This window comes from Mesoplodon mirus (genome assembly GCF_964341445.2).
Source record: "Mesoplodon mirus genome assembly, chromosome: 16".
Classification (NCBI taxonomy): Eukaryota; Metazoa; Chordata; class Mammalia; order Artiodactyla; family Ziphiidae; genus Mesoplodon; species Mesoplodon mirus.
Window position 1 is genome coordinate 12188885 of NC_138992.1, and position 13675 is coordinate 12202559.

At 52.4% G+C, this 13675-nt stretch overlaps 1 long non-coding RNA gene across 24 annotated transcripts in view; it reads right to left on the reverse strand.

Moving 5' to 3' along the window:
• Positions 1-13675, reverse strand: part of LOC309792220 — a 365358-nt gene that overhangs the window by 284073 nt on the left and 67610 nt on the right. For 23 of the 24 annotated variants that reach the window (XR_014291622.1, XR_014291623.1, XR_014291624.1 and 20 more), the window contains one exon: positions 10943-11300. This is a non-coding gene — a long non-coding RNA (uncharacterized lncRNA). Of the gene's footprint in view, positions 1-10942; positions 11301-12533; positions 12956-13675 lie in introns of those variants that run through there. The other variant, XR_014291641.1, reaches the window with a different exon arrangement.

The following is a 13675-nucleotide window of genomic DNA, read 5'->3' on the forward strand; positions in this document are numbered from 1 at the left end:
AAGACGGAAGTTTGGTTGGGTTTCGTGGAGCCGTAGCTCACGTCGCCTCAGCATGTTACCCAGAGGAAAAAGAAAGGAAAGAGGCAAATGCCAAAAAGATGAGGCAGCCACAACATGAAGATAGAGAGGAGTCTGAAGGATGCAGGGCCACAGGATAAGTGAAATGGCATTTCCTCCTTAGTCACTGGCAGGCACGGGCCCAACTCCAGGCCAGCAAGGCCGCTGGAGCCACGTGAATCGGCTCCTTGTTCCTGGAAGAGGAACTGAATCCGGAAGAAGCTGGGGTGGAATGTGCCCAGTCCTGCCCCATCTTCCTCTTCCTCAGCTCCCACCCCTCCCCCCCACCCACCCCCCCAAACACCCCCATATTCCCCATAAACCCCTGCCTCGGAAAACCCCAAATCCATGATCCCTCGGCTGATAACTTCGAAAACAAAATCCTTTAAAAGGCAAGAACTCCCGGAAAAATCCAAAGATTTCCCATTATCTTCCTGCAGCCCAGGCTTCCTGACCCAAATCTGGTCATTTGAGTCATCTCCTAATAATCCAGGAGTCGTCCACTACATGACCTGAATTGTCTGTTGTAGGGGTTTTTTTTGTTCCCACAGTCCTGCCTGTCCCACCCCGTCTCCCCTGTGGCCACGGGAACAACATGCCCCCTGCAAGCCAGCAGAGCTGGGGTACAACTTCCTGTCCTCCCCAAGTGCCGGCCAGCAGGTCGTGACTTCCAGAGACACCGCGGGAGAACCAGGGGCTGTAAATAGAGCAGGCTAGTGTCACTCCCATCAGGCACAGAGCCAGGCCCCCCGCAGGGTCCCCTCTGTCCATCTGGGACCAGAGTCCTGGCTTTTCCCGCGATGCGTTTTGACATTTCTGGGGCAGGGAGCAGGCAGCCTGGGAAACATGGTCAGGTCCCAGGGAAGGTCAGAATCCCAGCTTTATTCAGCCTTACTCGCTGGGTGTGTGAACCCATCTGAGCCTCCGTGTTCACACCTGTGACGTCAGACCCGTATAGCATTTACACCTGTCGGGGTGGCTGGGAGAATCAGTTCAATCTTGGCATATCGCAGGAACTCAACGAAGGGTAACAGATACCCAAGCACTGTACCATCGATGCCTACACGTCGACACCTGCTATGCCCACTATGCCAGACCTGACCACTTGACAGAACGTCTGAGAACAAGACTCAAACATTATACCATAGAAGCATCAGGAAAGCACTGGCTTCTCCAGGCAGCAAGAAAAGAGTCCTTCCCTTCATGCCCCGCATCCTGACACCTGGGAGCACAGGACGCCAGACGTGTCCGTAAGTCTTTTCTCACCCACTCACCACACCACAGTCTGCTTAGCCTGATCCTGAATTTCCCCTAATTTTTGTGTTGCTATCGAAGCATTTATCATCCTCAGGAAGATGCAAAACGCCAATGCTATCTGAATTCAAACGCAATGTCAACTTGGAAACCTCAAAGCCACGTGGAGGTGGTGCTACCTAGGGAGCAGAGGAAGCCTCAGGACAGCAGTGCGGCAACCTGTGGCAAGGCTGAAAGTGTGCCTAGGCCGTGCCCTGCGTCCCTGGGGACACCTATGCGTGCACCTGGAGATGTGTGCAGGGAAGCTCACCCTAGCGTTGCCTATGGCCGCAAAAACCTGGAAACAACACAAAGTCTACCACGAGGGGCATGAAGGATCAGCCACAGCAGTGGCATCACCCAAACATAACAAGGGGTGAAAAGAGAAAACTGCAGCCATCACACCCCTACATTATGCCACTTCCATAAGAATTTTAAATATCCAAAGGGTGCCTCGAATGCCCTCCAAATAGACCAAGTTCAGAAGAGTGGTACTTCTATGAAGGGAAGGAAATGGAACGGGAGAAGAGGTCCTACAAACGTCCATTTTCTCTCTAGCTTTTTTTTAATATCTACAAAAGCAATGATCCAAAGCAAACACGCAACATCATGTAACACTTGTTAATCCTGGGGGTGGGAATAGGGCCATTGTTAAGTGGCCCTCTGTGGCTTCTCGGTTTGTGTTTCAGATCTGGATGATTCACATCATGCAAAGAAACCCCCAAACGCAGCAGCGTCACCGAGAAGGACGGAGCGGAGTGGAGAGCTGGGGGCACCCATAGCATCCCCAGAGCACCACTACTTTAAAGGGAGGCGGGGCTGCCTGCATCCTGAACACGCCTCCGCGGTCTAGTGCCACTTGGCCTTAACCCTGTGGCATATGCTCGACCCAGTCACCTCTGCCACCTTCACACTCCCTCCCCGAGGAATCAGGCTCAGCCACCAACGCTGGGCTCTGAAACTCAACCAGACACGGCCACGCTGTCCAGCTCTCAGGCACCTTCCCAGTGGTGACTCATTCGGTCCTCTCAACAAGCGCACGAGGGGCGCAAGGCAAGGACCGCCCCTTAATTGAAAGATGAGGAGCTGAAGCCTCAGAGAAGTCCGAAGAACAGCATGAGCTGATTCAACAACCAGAAAACAGGACAGTCTCAGAAGCAATCCGCCTCGCAAATCTGACCCAAGTCCGGGGTTTACTCTGCGTCAGGTTCCGAGAAGGGGGACTAACCACCAGCTGGGTTTTACAGCTGAGGTCATCTAAATTTCACAATAACCAGCTTCACAGAGGAGGCGATGAAGGCCCAGAGAGGCCAAGCATCCCACCCAAGATTACACAGCCAGGAAGCACCGGATTTTTCTAACATACCCCCATCACCTCCCTGGAGTATTTCTCCATCAGGAAAATTCGCTTTCTGATGAGTATCCTCATATTCCCCGAGCATGCAACAAGGAGTTTCCAGGGCCCCTGGGTGAGCAGAAAGCTGGGGGCTTGTCCTGGCTCATGTTTATTTGTTTATGTCATTGCCTGCTAAACCCGGACCTGAACCTCTGAGTGACTCAGAGACCTCACCGGGAGCAGCTGCTCTTTGGTTGGAGCCAGATAAGCCTCCACAGGGCAGGAGGGGAGGCTCAGGGCCGTTCCTGGTAATTAGGTGGAGCCGACCCCCTCTCCCCAGAAATCCCCACCCCCATGTGGAGTCATAGAGGGTAGCAGATAGGTAGATGGGAGGGAAAGACCCCACTGCCAGCAACTGCCCTGCAAAACCAGCTATGAACACAGCTGACACTTTAACAAGACCAAGAAAGGGGGACCAAGCTTCCCCCCACCACCATGGGTGCCAGCAAGGTGACAGGTGAGAAGAGAGATCAACAGGGCAGATGGGAACACAAGCGCACAGCCAAGGCCCCGAAGCTCCTCGAAGGCCCACCATAGCCACCCAAGTCCCAGAGTTGCAGACACAGACAGAGCTGGACTCCAGCCTCCAGCGTCCTAAGCTATGGCATGTCATTGCCTAGCTCTGGCCTCCGAAGCCTTTTCCCTGAAGGTTCTATAAAGCAGAAGCAGAGAGCATCTCCTGAAACTGCAGCCACCCACAAAAGCGTGTTCTCTTTATCCTACACCACTAATCCTAACTGAATACAAGGTATGGGTTCTAATGTAAGAATAATGAAGAAAATGTTCCCCCCTTTTTTTAAGGCAGCTGAGTCTCCTCTCAAACTTCTCACACAGCCCCTCACTCCACCCCTCCTTTGGAGAAATTGAGAATCATTCCCCAACTTTCTCAAATATGCTCCCCATCTCCCCTGATGGCCTGCCTTGCCTCTCACATTAGCCGGGTTAAACAGGTGCCATAGGGAAGGGGCTCAAACTCACCCACGCTGACCCAGGCTTCCAGCGGCCAAGGCCAAGGCCCTGCCCCACTGCGTGAGAGATTTTTTGTGTAGTAGCTATAAACCTTCCATTGCTTCCAAACCCGCTCAGGGATAACAGGGTGTTGGGGAAAGGGTGAGAGGTCAAACAGAGACCCTCCTGGAATCTGCCCCCTTCATTAACTCTGGAATTCCGCAGGCCAGTGTTTTCTCAAGGCTTTTTACACTAAACACTCACCCAGGAGGAGGGGACGGCCATTCTCACACTTCAGGCTCCAGCTAAAAAAGCCAGGACCTGGCTTCCTGGGATGAGGGAGGGCCAGCAGCCCCTGGGCCCCCATGGGGAGGAGCTAACACTGAAGGAGCAAATACTCAGGTAAGAACTAGAGATTCAGCGGTGTTATGGTCCTGACTTTGTGGATGATGAAAGTGAGGCTCAGAGAGGTTTAGGAACTACCGCAAGGTCACACAGCTATGAAACAGCAAAGTTTCACAACCTGGCTGTGTTTTGTTCCAAAGACCACAGTCTTCCAACAACTGCAGCTCTCAGCCAAAGGAGGGCAAGGATCTCCCAGCCGGTCCCAGGCACCCTGTGAGGTAGGATCTGGGCACCCAGGCCTGCCACTCAAATTAGCACTGAGGCCTGTGTGTAATTCCAGGGCTGGAAAGAGCATCCAACACTGAAAACACGCCTCTGAAATGACACCCTAAAGAGTCACCAAGATGACCCCTTGCTAGCGCTGCAGCCCCTGCCAAAATGCACGTGTCTTTAGGTTTTACTATGGGTCAGAGCATCAGAGGATGGCACATAGTAAGCCTTCAACAAATGTCTGCTATGCACATGGTAAAAGAACCAACAGTGTGAAGATCTTTTGTATTTTCCGTAAAACCCCAAAGAAAGCACCATCCATATGCTGCTTAACAAGCCTCATATAAAGACTACATCTTGTAACAAGTTTTTTATAGTGTTTATAGCCAGGAGGAGTCTCTCACGTTCAAAGACAAACAGGTTTCCTTCATTTAGACCAAGGGGCAAACTATAGCCTTGTAGGCTTTTTGCCAGTTCTTTTTTTTTTAATTAATTAATTTATTTTTGGCTGGGTTGGGTCTTCATTGCTGGTGAGGGCTTTCTCTAGTTGCGGCGAGCAAGGGCTACTCTTCTTTGCGGTGCACGGGCTTCTCATTGTGGTGGCTTCTCTTGTTGCAGAGCACAGGCTCTAGGCGTGTGGGCTTCAGTAGTTGTGGCTTGCGGGCTCTAGAGCGCAGGTTCAGTAGTTGTGGCAAACAGGCTCAGTAGTTGTGGCTCGCGGGCTCTAGAGTGCAGGCTCAGTAGTTGTGGCGCACGGGCTTAGATGCTCCACAGCATGTGGGATCTTTCCGGACCAGGGCTCGAACCCGTGTCCCCTGCATTGGCGGGCGGATTCTTGACCACTGCACCACCAGGGAAGTCCCTATTGCCAGTTCTTATAAATAAAGTTTTATGGGAACACAGCCATGTCCATTCATCTACATACTGTCTATGGCTGCTTTCCAGACACAAAGGCAGAACTGACTAGAAGTGACAGAACTGTACAGCCCACAAAGCCAAAGATATTTACTACTCATCCCTTGACAGAAAAGGTTTGCCAAGCCTTGATTTAGACACAAATATAACCTAGTCAGTGTGTCGTGCTAACCAGGAACTCAGAACTAAACTTAATGTTCAATATTAGTAACTTGCGCATCCTCAATGGTCTCTATTTCCATAGGTCTGTATGTTTTGATCCTCTAATTCCTTTTTTTTTTTTTTTTTTTGCAGTACGCGGGCCTCTCGCTGTTGCGGCCCCTCCCGTTGCGGAGCACGGGCTCCGGACGCACAGGCTCAGCGACCATGGCTCACGGGCCCAGCCGCACCGCGGCATGCGGGATCCTCCCACACCGGGGCACGAACCCGTGTCCCCTGCATCGGCAGGCGGACTCTCAACCACTGCGCCACCAGGGAAGCCCTCTAATTCCATTTTAACACTGGGTTTAAAAATAGTGAATAATCCCTGAGTGCTGATTATATGTCAGGCACTGAAGTAAGCTCTTCAATATGATCTCTTATTTAATTCTCACAATAAGCCCATAGGGTAGGTAATATTTATCCCCTATGTACTGAGGAGAAATGAATGAAAAAAAAAATGAATGAATGAGTCCTGGATGGATTGCATAGTGGTAATATTTACTACTTCATAATCCAATCCCAGAGAGTAATACAGGAGTTGATTGGAAAACTTTGGTGTTCAATAAGTAGAACACAGTTGGCAGAGCTGAGATCAGTAGACTTTGTCAATTCAAGCAGAATTATAGGATTATAAAGTACTATCATTCCGAGATTCTTTTTGTTTTCAATCTAGCTTCAGACTGAGCTGTGCAATCGTTTCATCATGAATCTTCTGGGTTTAGGGAGGATCACAGTGGACTAAGCAGCACAGTGACATAGAGCTACTCAGGTCAGTCTGAGGAACACTCTGTCTCCAGTGATGTGGCCAGGGCCACACAACCAAAGTGCCACCAATCGAAGCAAGGACATGTGCTCCAAATTTAGCCCTCTGCAGAGGGCTGTGTCCACATGTTGCTACCTTAACATTTTTGAAAAATTGACCTTTTTTTTAACTTACATAACTACATCCTAAGCAGTAATATCTGCAAAATCACAGGTCTCCTATGCCAATCACGGTCTTTTTCTAATTCAAGTTAAAATAAATATAAAACATTTTTTTTAAGTTTGCCCCTCTATAACCTAGAGGCATCTTGTACACCTCACTGCACTCTTGAGAACCACAGGCCAAGCAGGAGCAGGGAGGCTGAAGGCTGACAGATAGGAGGGCATGCCAGCTTCTCCACGCTCTCCTGAGATAATCTTGGTAGTTTTCCAGATCTCTCTGAACCTCAGTTTCTTCATGTGTAAAAGTGGGGTTCCAGCCACTTCCCCAGGTTGGAAGATTAATCAGGCTTTGGTAAACACCATCCACTAAGCAACCCCATGGCTGTTCAATGACAAGCCTGGTCTCCAGACTCAGCCGGTGTGGACCCCAGGAGCCCAGGCCCCCCCATGGGAGAACAGGTCCAGGCTGCTAAGCCATCTCCAGGAATGCTGGCTGGGGTGTCCGTGGAGGTGGGGGGCAGCCCTGCATCCCCCAGACCCTCCCCCGTCAACTAGAATGTGTGCTCTCAATCACCACAAGGGCCTATCAGTTAATTAAATTTTTTTTTAAATGGTCGGGCATGCTCTAGCAGCAGTCTGGGGTAACAGGGCTCAAAGAAAAATGGGTTCCTTCAAGCAGCTAAAAACAGACTTGTGAGATGATATTAGGCCAAGCAGAAATGCAAACTGGCCACACAATTGCAAAGAAAAAACTGGAGGAGCCGATGTGGACCCAGAAAATGGCAGCAGAGCAGCTGCGCCAGGCCCACCAGGACCGGCACCACCAGAAGCATCCTGGCTTAAACCTGTCTTCCCACAGTAAGTGCTGCTGCCTTCACTCCCAGGCTAGAAGAGAAATTAGACAGTCTCCCTAGCAACGAGGGTACCAAGGCCCAGAGAAGGGAGGTGATCTGCCCGAGGTCACACAGTCACTGGGGCTAAGAAGGGAGTAGAACTTGTGTCTCTCAGTTCCAAGCTGTGTGAACCAGCGGCTTTGGAATCAGTGAGAACTGGGTTCCAATCCTGCCTGTGATCCCTGGGGGAGACCTGCTTCGCCTGTCTGGCCTCCCAGTTACTTCAGCACTAAAAGAGACTGTTCTAGTGCCCACCCCATAGGTCTGGTCTGGGGCTGGAACGGAATAAGGTCTGACACGTGCCCTGCACAGAACGTGGCTTAACAAACGGCGATTATTTCCACATCTGTGCCTGCAGGGTGCACCCTCGCAGACACGGGGCAGCTGCTCGGAGCAGCCAGAGAGGGGGGAAAGCGGGCATCTTACTTCTCGCCGTGACCATTCTGTGCCTTCTGGTGCCCAAGCCCACCCACCCCCTCCCGGGAGGAGCGTGAGATAACCCAGACCACCACAATGGGGTTATTCTAGGGAGTAACTGATAAAAGGAGAAAAAGCAGGGCTGCGGGCCATGTGATAAGTGAGGGCGCAACTCTGCAGCAGGAGGGTGCGGGGAGATGGCAGAAGACATGTGAGGGGCCTGGGAGGGCAGAAGCGGAAGGGGCAGTGCTGTGCCTCGGGGTCCCCACTCACTTGCCTAGCTGAGCCTCTCACGTCCCCAGGAAGAGCTCTGATGGCCATTGCAAGCCCAGCCCAACCTCCCAACCCTCCAAGGACCCCCAGACCCTCAAGAGTCCGTCCCGGAGGACTCCTCTCCCTGTCCTGCTTGGCCGTGGACAGCAGCAAGCATAGCAACTGTCACCAATTCCTCCCAGCAGACCATGGACCCCTGGGGGTTGTACTGTGACCCCAACCACACCTGGTCCCACGGCCCAGCATGGGGCCTGCTTCCTCCCTACAGGGAGCACAGAGCTCTTACTGAAAGCCTGTCTCTCCCAGGTGACAAAGAGCAACCCCATCCTAAGGACCCCAGGAGCATTCCACAGCAGGCACTGCTCCACACACACACACACACACACACACACACACACACAACACACACACACATACACCACACACCACACACAACACACACACAACACACACACCTCAAACACCACACACACACCTCACGACACACACACCACACACATCAGACACACACCACACAAACCACACACACCACACAAACCACACACACCTCACACACCATACACGCACCACACACAAACCACACACACCTCAAACACCACACACACACCTCACGACACACACACCACAAACACAACACACACACCTCAAACACCACACACCACACACACACACACATACACCACACCACACAAACACACACACAACACACACACCTCAAACACCACACACACACCTCACGACACACACAACACACACACAACACACACAAAAAAACACCTCACACCACACAAACCACACACACCTCACACACCACACACACACCACACACATCAGACACACACCACACGCACAAACACATCTCACACACCACACAAACCACACACACCTCACACACCATACACGCACCACACACACACAACACACAACACACACATGCACCACACGCACCACACACACAACACACATACCACACACACCACACACACAACAAACACACACACACACCTCACACACCACACAAACCACACACACCACAAACACACACATACCACACACACACCTCACAGACCACACACACCACAAACACACACACACACCTCACACACCACACAAACCACACACACCACAAACACACACATACCACACACACAACACACATACCACACACACCACAAACACACACACACACCTCACACACCACACAAACCACACACACCTCACACACCACAAACACACACACACACCTCACACACCACACACACAAACACATCTCACACACCACACACACCACACACCACACGCACCACAACACACGCAACACACCCTTCTCAGCCTCCTGCGCTGCCTTCTCTTGGATAAATAACCTTGGGCAAGTTACATGGCCGCTCAAAGTTCTCAGCTGTAAAATGGGCACACGGCTGTCCGCCAGGGGAACTGCTGGGCTGACCAAGTTACACAGATGCTCAAACAGCGCGACTCCCTCTAGTCGGTCCTTTTCACAGCCGCTGAAAGAAAAGCACCGAATCACCACCTGATCTGATCAACTACGATGCAGTAAATAAGAGACCTGCCGTGTGTTTACGCTGTGAACGAGGCACACATGTCTCCTGACCTCAGATTATCTTCTAGGGTGGGAGAAAGACAGGAAATCAAATACCTTGCCTAAGTGGTTATAATATCACAACGCAGGGAGGAGCTGTGGACCAGGACAGCAGGGAATAACCAGACGGCCGTTACTTCCACGAGGAGGTCAGGGAAAGCCGTGCTCAGAAATGCCGTCGGGCCTGAGCGGAACCGTAAAGAATGCAACCAAACTCGAACCCCAGGCACCGCCCCTCGTGCCGTCCTGGCAGCCAAGTGCCAGGTGGCCCCAGGTGACCTGAGCGCACAGGGCGCTGGCTGTTGGAGCTGCCACTCTCCTGGGGGCAGCCCAACGCCAAGGCAACATCCCTCAGAGCCACCAACCTCCCAGCTGCCTGGTCAGGACAGCTTGTCAACTGCAGAACTGCCAGAGTCCTCCGTCTCCGGGCCCAAGTCCGGCTGCTCGCTCCCGCATGCGGACAGGAGGCTCCTTTCCCTCGCCTGCTGTCGGCCGGGCCGCTCGGCCTTCCCGTGGGCTCTGGGGACTGGGACCTTTGATCAACTGTCCACGCCAACCAGCAGTTCCCAGTTCAAAGGCCAGTGCGGCCCACCTGGCTCTGCTCAGAAAGACTTCCAAGGCCCAAGCCACACCCCTCCTTCCTGGAAGCCTTCCCCCAAGCAGCCGTGAGTGACCTTCCCTCCCACGTGCTGAGCATCTGCTGTGTGCCAGGCACGACGCTGGGTGTCGGCACGCGCACGACTATTTTGGGACCAACACCAACCCTATGAAGGACGGCGATGAGTCACCCCCACTGGGTAGAGAAGGGCAAGGAATGCAGCAGTCACTTGTCCTGAGTCACTCCACAGATACGGTTACAGATTCCAACCCAGGCCCTCCTGGCTCCACAGGCACCCAGCGGACGCTCAGTTCTTGGTTTCCAGCCGTAAGGACAGAGCCAGAAAATCCTCTCCCCGTGCCTACCCTCCATGTTTACAGTGTCTGCAGTGTCTTAACTCGCTAACGGTCGTGTCCTCATTCACCCTTTCTGCAGCAGGAGACGTGCCAGGCACTATACAGTGTCTTGTAGACACAGAGCCACGCGGAAGAGGCCCCGGCCTTCAAGGCACGTATGATCTGGTAGGTGAGGACAGACACACGAACCAGGAAAATCAGTAGAGGGTGACAGGCACGATGACAACCTCAGTGACGGCTCCTTGGAGGCACCTCTCCATTTCCATCTGTCCCCCACACACACCCAGCACGATGCCAGACACACAGAGCGAGCTCGTCAAATGCCAGCCCCTTCTGAGAGCCGGTCACGTGGTGGTGACCTCTCTCCCGCCAGCCAGGGCAGCAGCAGCTGAAGCCCAGGTGGGTGCTGGACAGGACACGCGAGAGATACGTGAACAAGGAGAAGGGGGGCCTTACGTTTCATAGGGGGCCCCCGAGGGAGCTGGCCGAGCCCCAGCCGAACATTCCTGTCGGCAGCAGGGGCAGGAAGCTTCAGTCCTCCGTCCACCAGGGGCATCCAGGCTGCAGGATCCACGAGGCACTCAGCCAGGAGCTTCCTAAAACCGCCTTTAGCATCCAGAAATGGGGCGGGTGTGTGTCACTGGAGAGAGGGCTTCCACCAGCGTCATTCCTCAGGCGGCCGAGAATCACTGTACATCCACACGGCTCAGAAAAGCCTTCAGGGAAGCTCCATGCAGCTGACAGGCACAGCCTGACAGGCACAGCCATCTCGAGGGACCATCTTTTTAATTCCTTTCTGGTCAAAAGATCAAGCCTGGGGATGGGAAGGAGAAAAATCGATCTTGTTACAATCACGGACCCAGAGCAGCAGTTATTCTTCCTTCCTTATGTTTGACCTAATACACTGAGAGAGGAATCACTAAACATAAGGCCCTGCAGCTCTGACACTAAAATAGAGGTGAGGCCAGAGACAGGGGTGGGGAGTGTCCTACAGGCACCAAAGCCCTCGCACCAAGGGAACTTTCTACTGCTTAGGGTTCCTTCTTAGGAACTATCCAAGTAGGGCAAAGGGGCTGAGGTACAGCCGTTATAAACAGGAGGACAGAAAGTTCCGGAAGGGTTAGGTGGCTGGCTTAGGGAGTGGCCGGCACAGCCAGGCCTGGCACACTGCCCTGGGCTCCCCTGCACGGCCCAGAGGTCCCAGCTGAGGGGGTTTGGGGTCAGCTGGTAGGAAGTAGTTCTCTGTTTTGTTTCTTTTTAAAGATAACCACAAAGCCTTGGCATCCTTCCAGGCCTTGTCCTGTGCTATGAACGTCTTCAGGGGCAGGGCCTGGGGCCTGTTCCTTTTTTATTCATTCCTTCAGCAACTGCTGAGCGCCTACTAGGTACTCAGTACTGTTATAGCTATTGGGGGAGACCTTGGTCTCCTAACCCGGAGCACTTAACCTACCCTAAAGATAACTGAAGAACAAACAGATGGGTCCACAGTGCTTAGGGCTTGGGGCTCAACAGCCACCTACCCACCCATGATAACAATACCTGCCCTTACGGAACAGCAGTTACCCTGCTAAAAGCTCTGGCCCCCACCTGATACAATCCCCAACCACCCTGAGACTCCTGCCCTTATTTTCCAGATGAGGAAAGATAGCCATAGACAACTAGAAAGAGTGGAGCCTGCATCTGAGCCCAATCTGTCTCCTAAGTCTGCGCCCTGATCCAGGATGCCTACCCGAAGGGCCGTGGCTAAAACTTAGTTCCAGACATTCCCCCTGCATAGAATCTTCATTTAATCCTCACCACAACCCTATGTGTTATAACATTCTCATCTGACTTCAGAGATGAGAAAGCTGAGGCCCAGACAGCTTAAGCCACTTGCCCAAGGTCACACAGCTAGAAAAACCACAGAACAGGGATTGGAAATCAGGCAACCTGGCTCCAAAGCCCGTGAGCTTGACCATCACGTCAACTGTCACCAATAGCAACCATTGCTGCAATTACACATTTCCCAATACTTAGTGGTGTAAGACAACACAATTCGTGAGCTTACAGTTCTGGAGGTCAGAAGTCCAACACAGGTCCCACTAAGCTAAAATCAAGGTGTTGGGGCTTCCCTGGTGGCGCGGTCGTTGAGAGTCCGCCTGCCGATGCAGGGGACACGGGTTCGTGCCCCGGTCCGGGAAGATCCCACATGCCGCGGAGCGGCTGGGCCCGTGAGCCATGGCCGCTGAGCCTGCGTGTCCGGAGCCTGTGCTCCGCAACGGGAGAGGCCACAGCAGTGAGAGGCCCGCGTACCGAAAAAAAAAAAAAAAAAAGAATAAAAAATAAAGGTGTGGGCAGTCTGTGTTCCTTTCTGAAGGTTCTAAGAAGAATCTGCTTCCTTGTCTTTTCCAGCTTCGAGAGGCTGCCCACATTCCTCGGCTAGGGGCCCCTCCCTCCATCTTCCTCTATCACAGCATCTCTCAGCCCATTTCCATCATCTCACCTCCTCTGACTCTTCTGCCTCCCTCTTCCACTTTTAAGGTCCCATGAGATTACACTGGACCCACCCAGGTGATGCAAGATAATCTATCTCAAGGTCCTGAACCTTAATCTTATCTGCAAAGTCCCCTGTGACAAGTAAGGTAACATATTCACAGGTTCTGGGGACAAGGACATGGGCATCTTTGGGGGTCATTATTCCATCTGTTGTTGCAACCATGCCAAAGGGCGTCCATCCTCTGTGTTACTCATTCTTCAGTGACCAGAGGTCAAAGAGTGAGTCCCCTTGTTCCATTTAAACCGACCTGACACAGCTTTTAGACCCAAGAGAAAGATTGGTTCAAAAGGAAGCTTAAATGTCTAAATATCAGGCCCCGAGACAAAAGTACAGGAGAGTGGTTTAAACATTAGAGTTGGAAGTCAAACTACCAAATTTACTAGCTATGTCACTCTGGAGAAATATTGTTCACCCTTGGTTTCCTCATCTGTAAAATGGGAGTAAATCACATCTACCCACTTCTTGGAAGTGCTGTGAGGCTGACATGAAATAATCAACATAAAGCACTCAGCATGTTGCTGGGCACACATTAAGAGCTCAGGGTCAGCCCTTATTTCACACATCAAATGGAGGCGGCCTCCCACCCATCAAGGGCGGTCTGTCCCAGGACCCCTCACACCCGCCCCTCTTTCCTCCTCGGCTCCGGCCCAGGA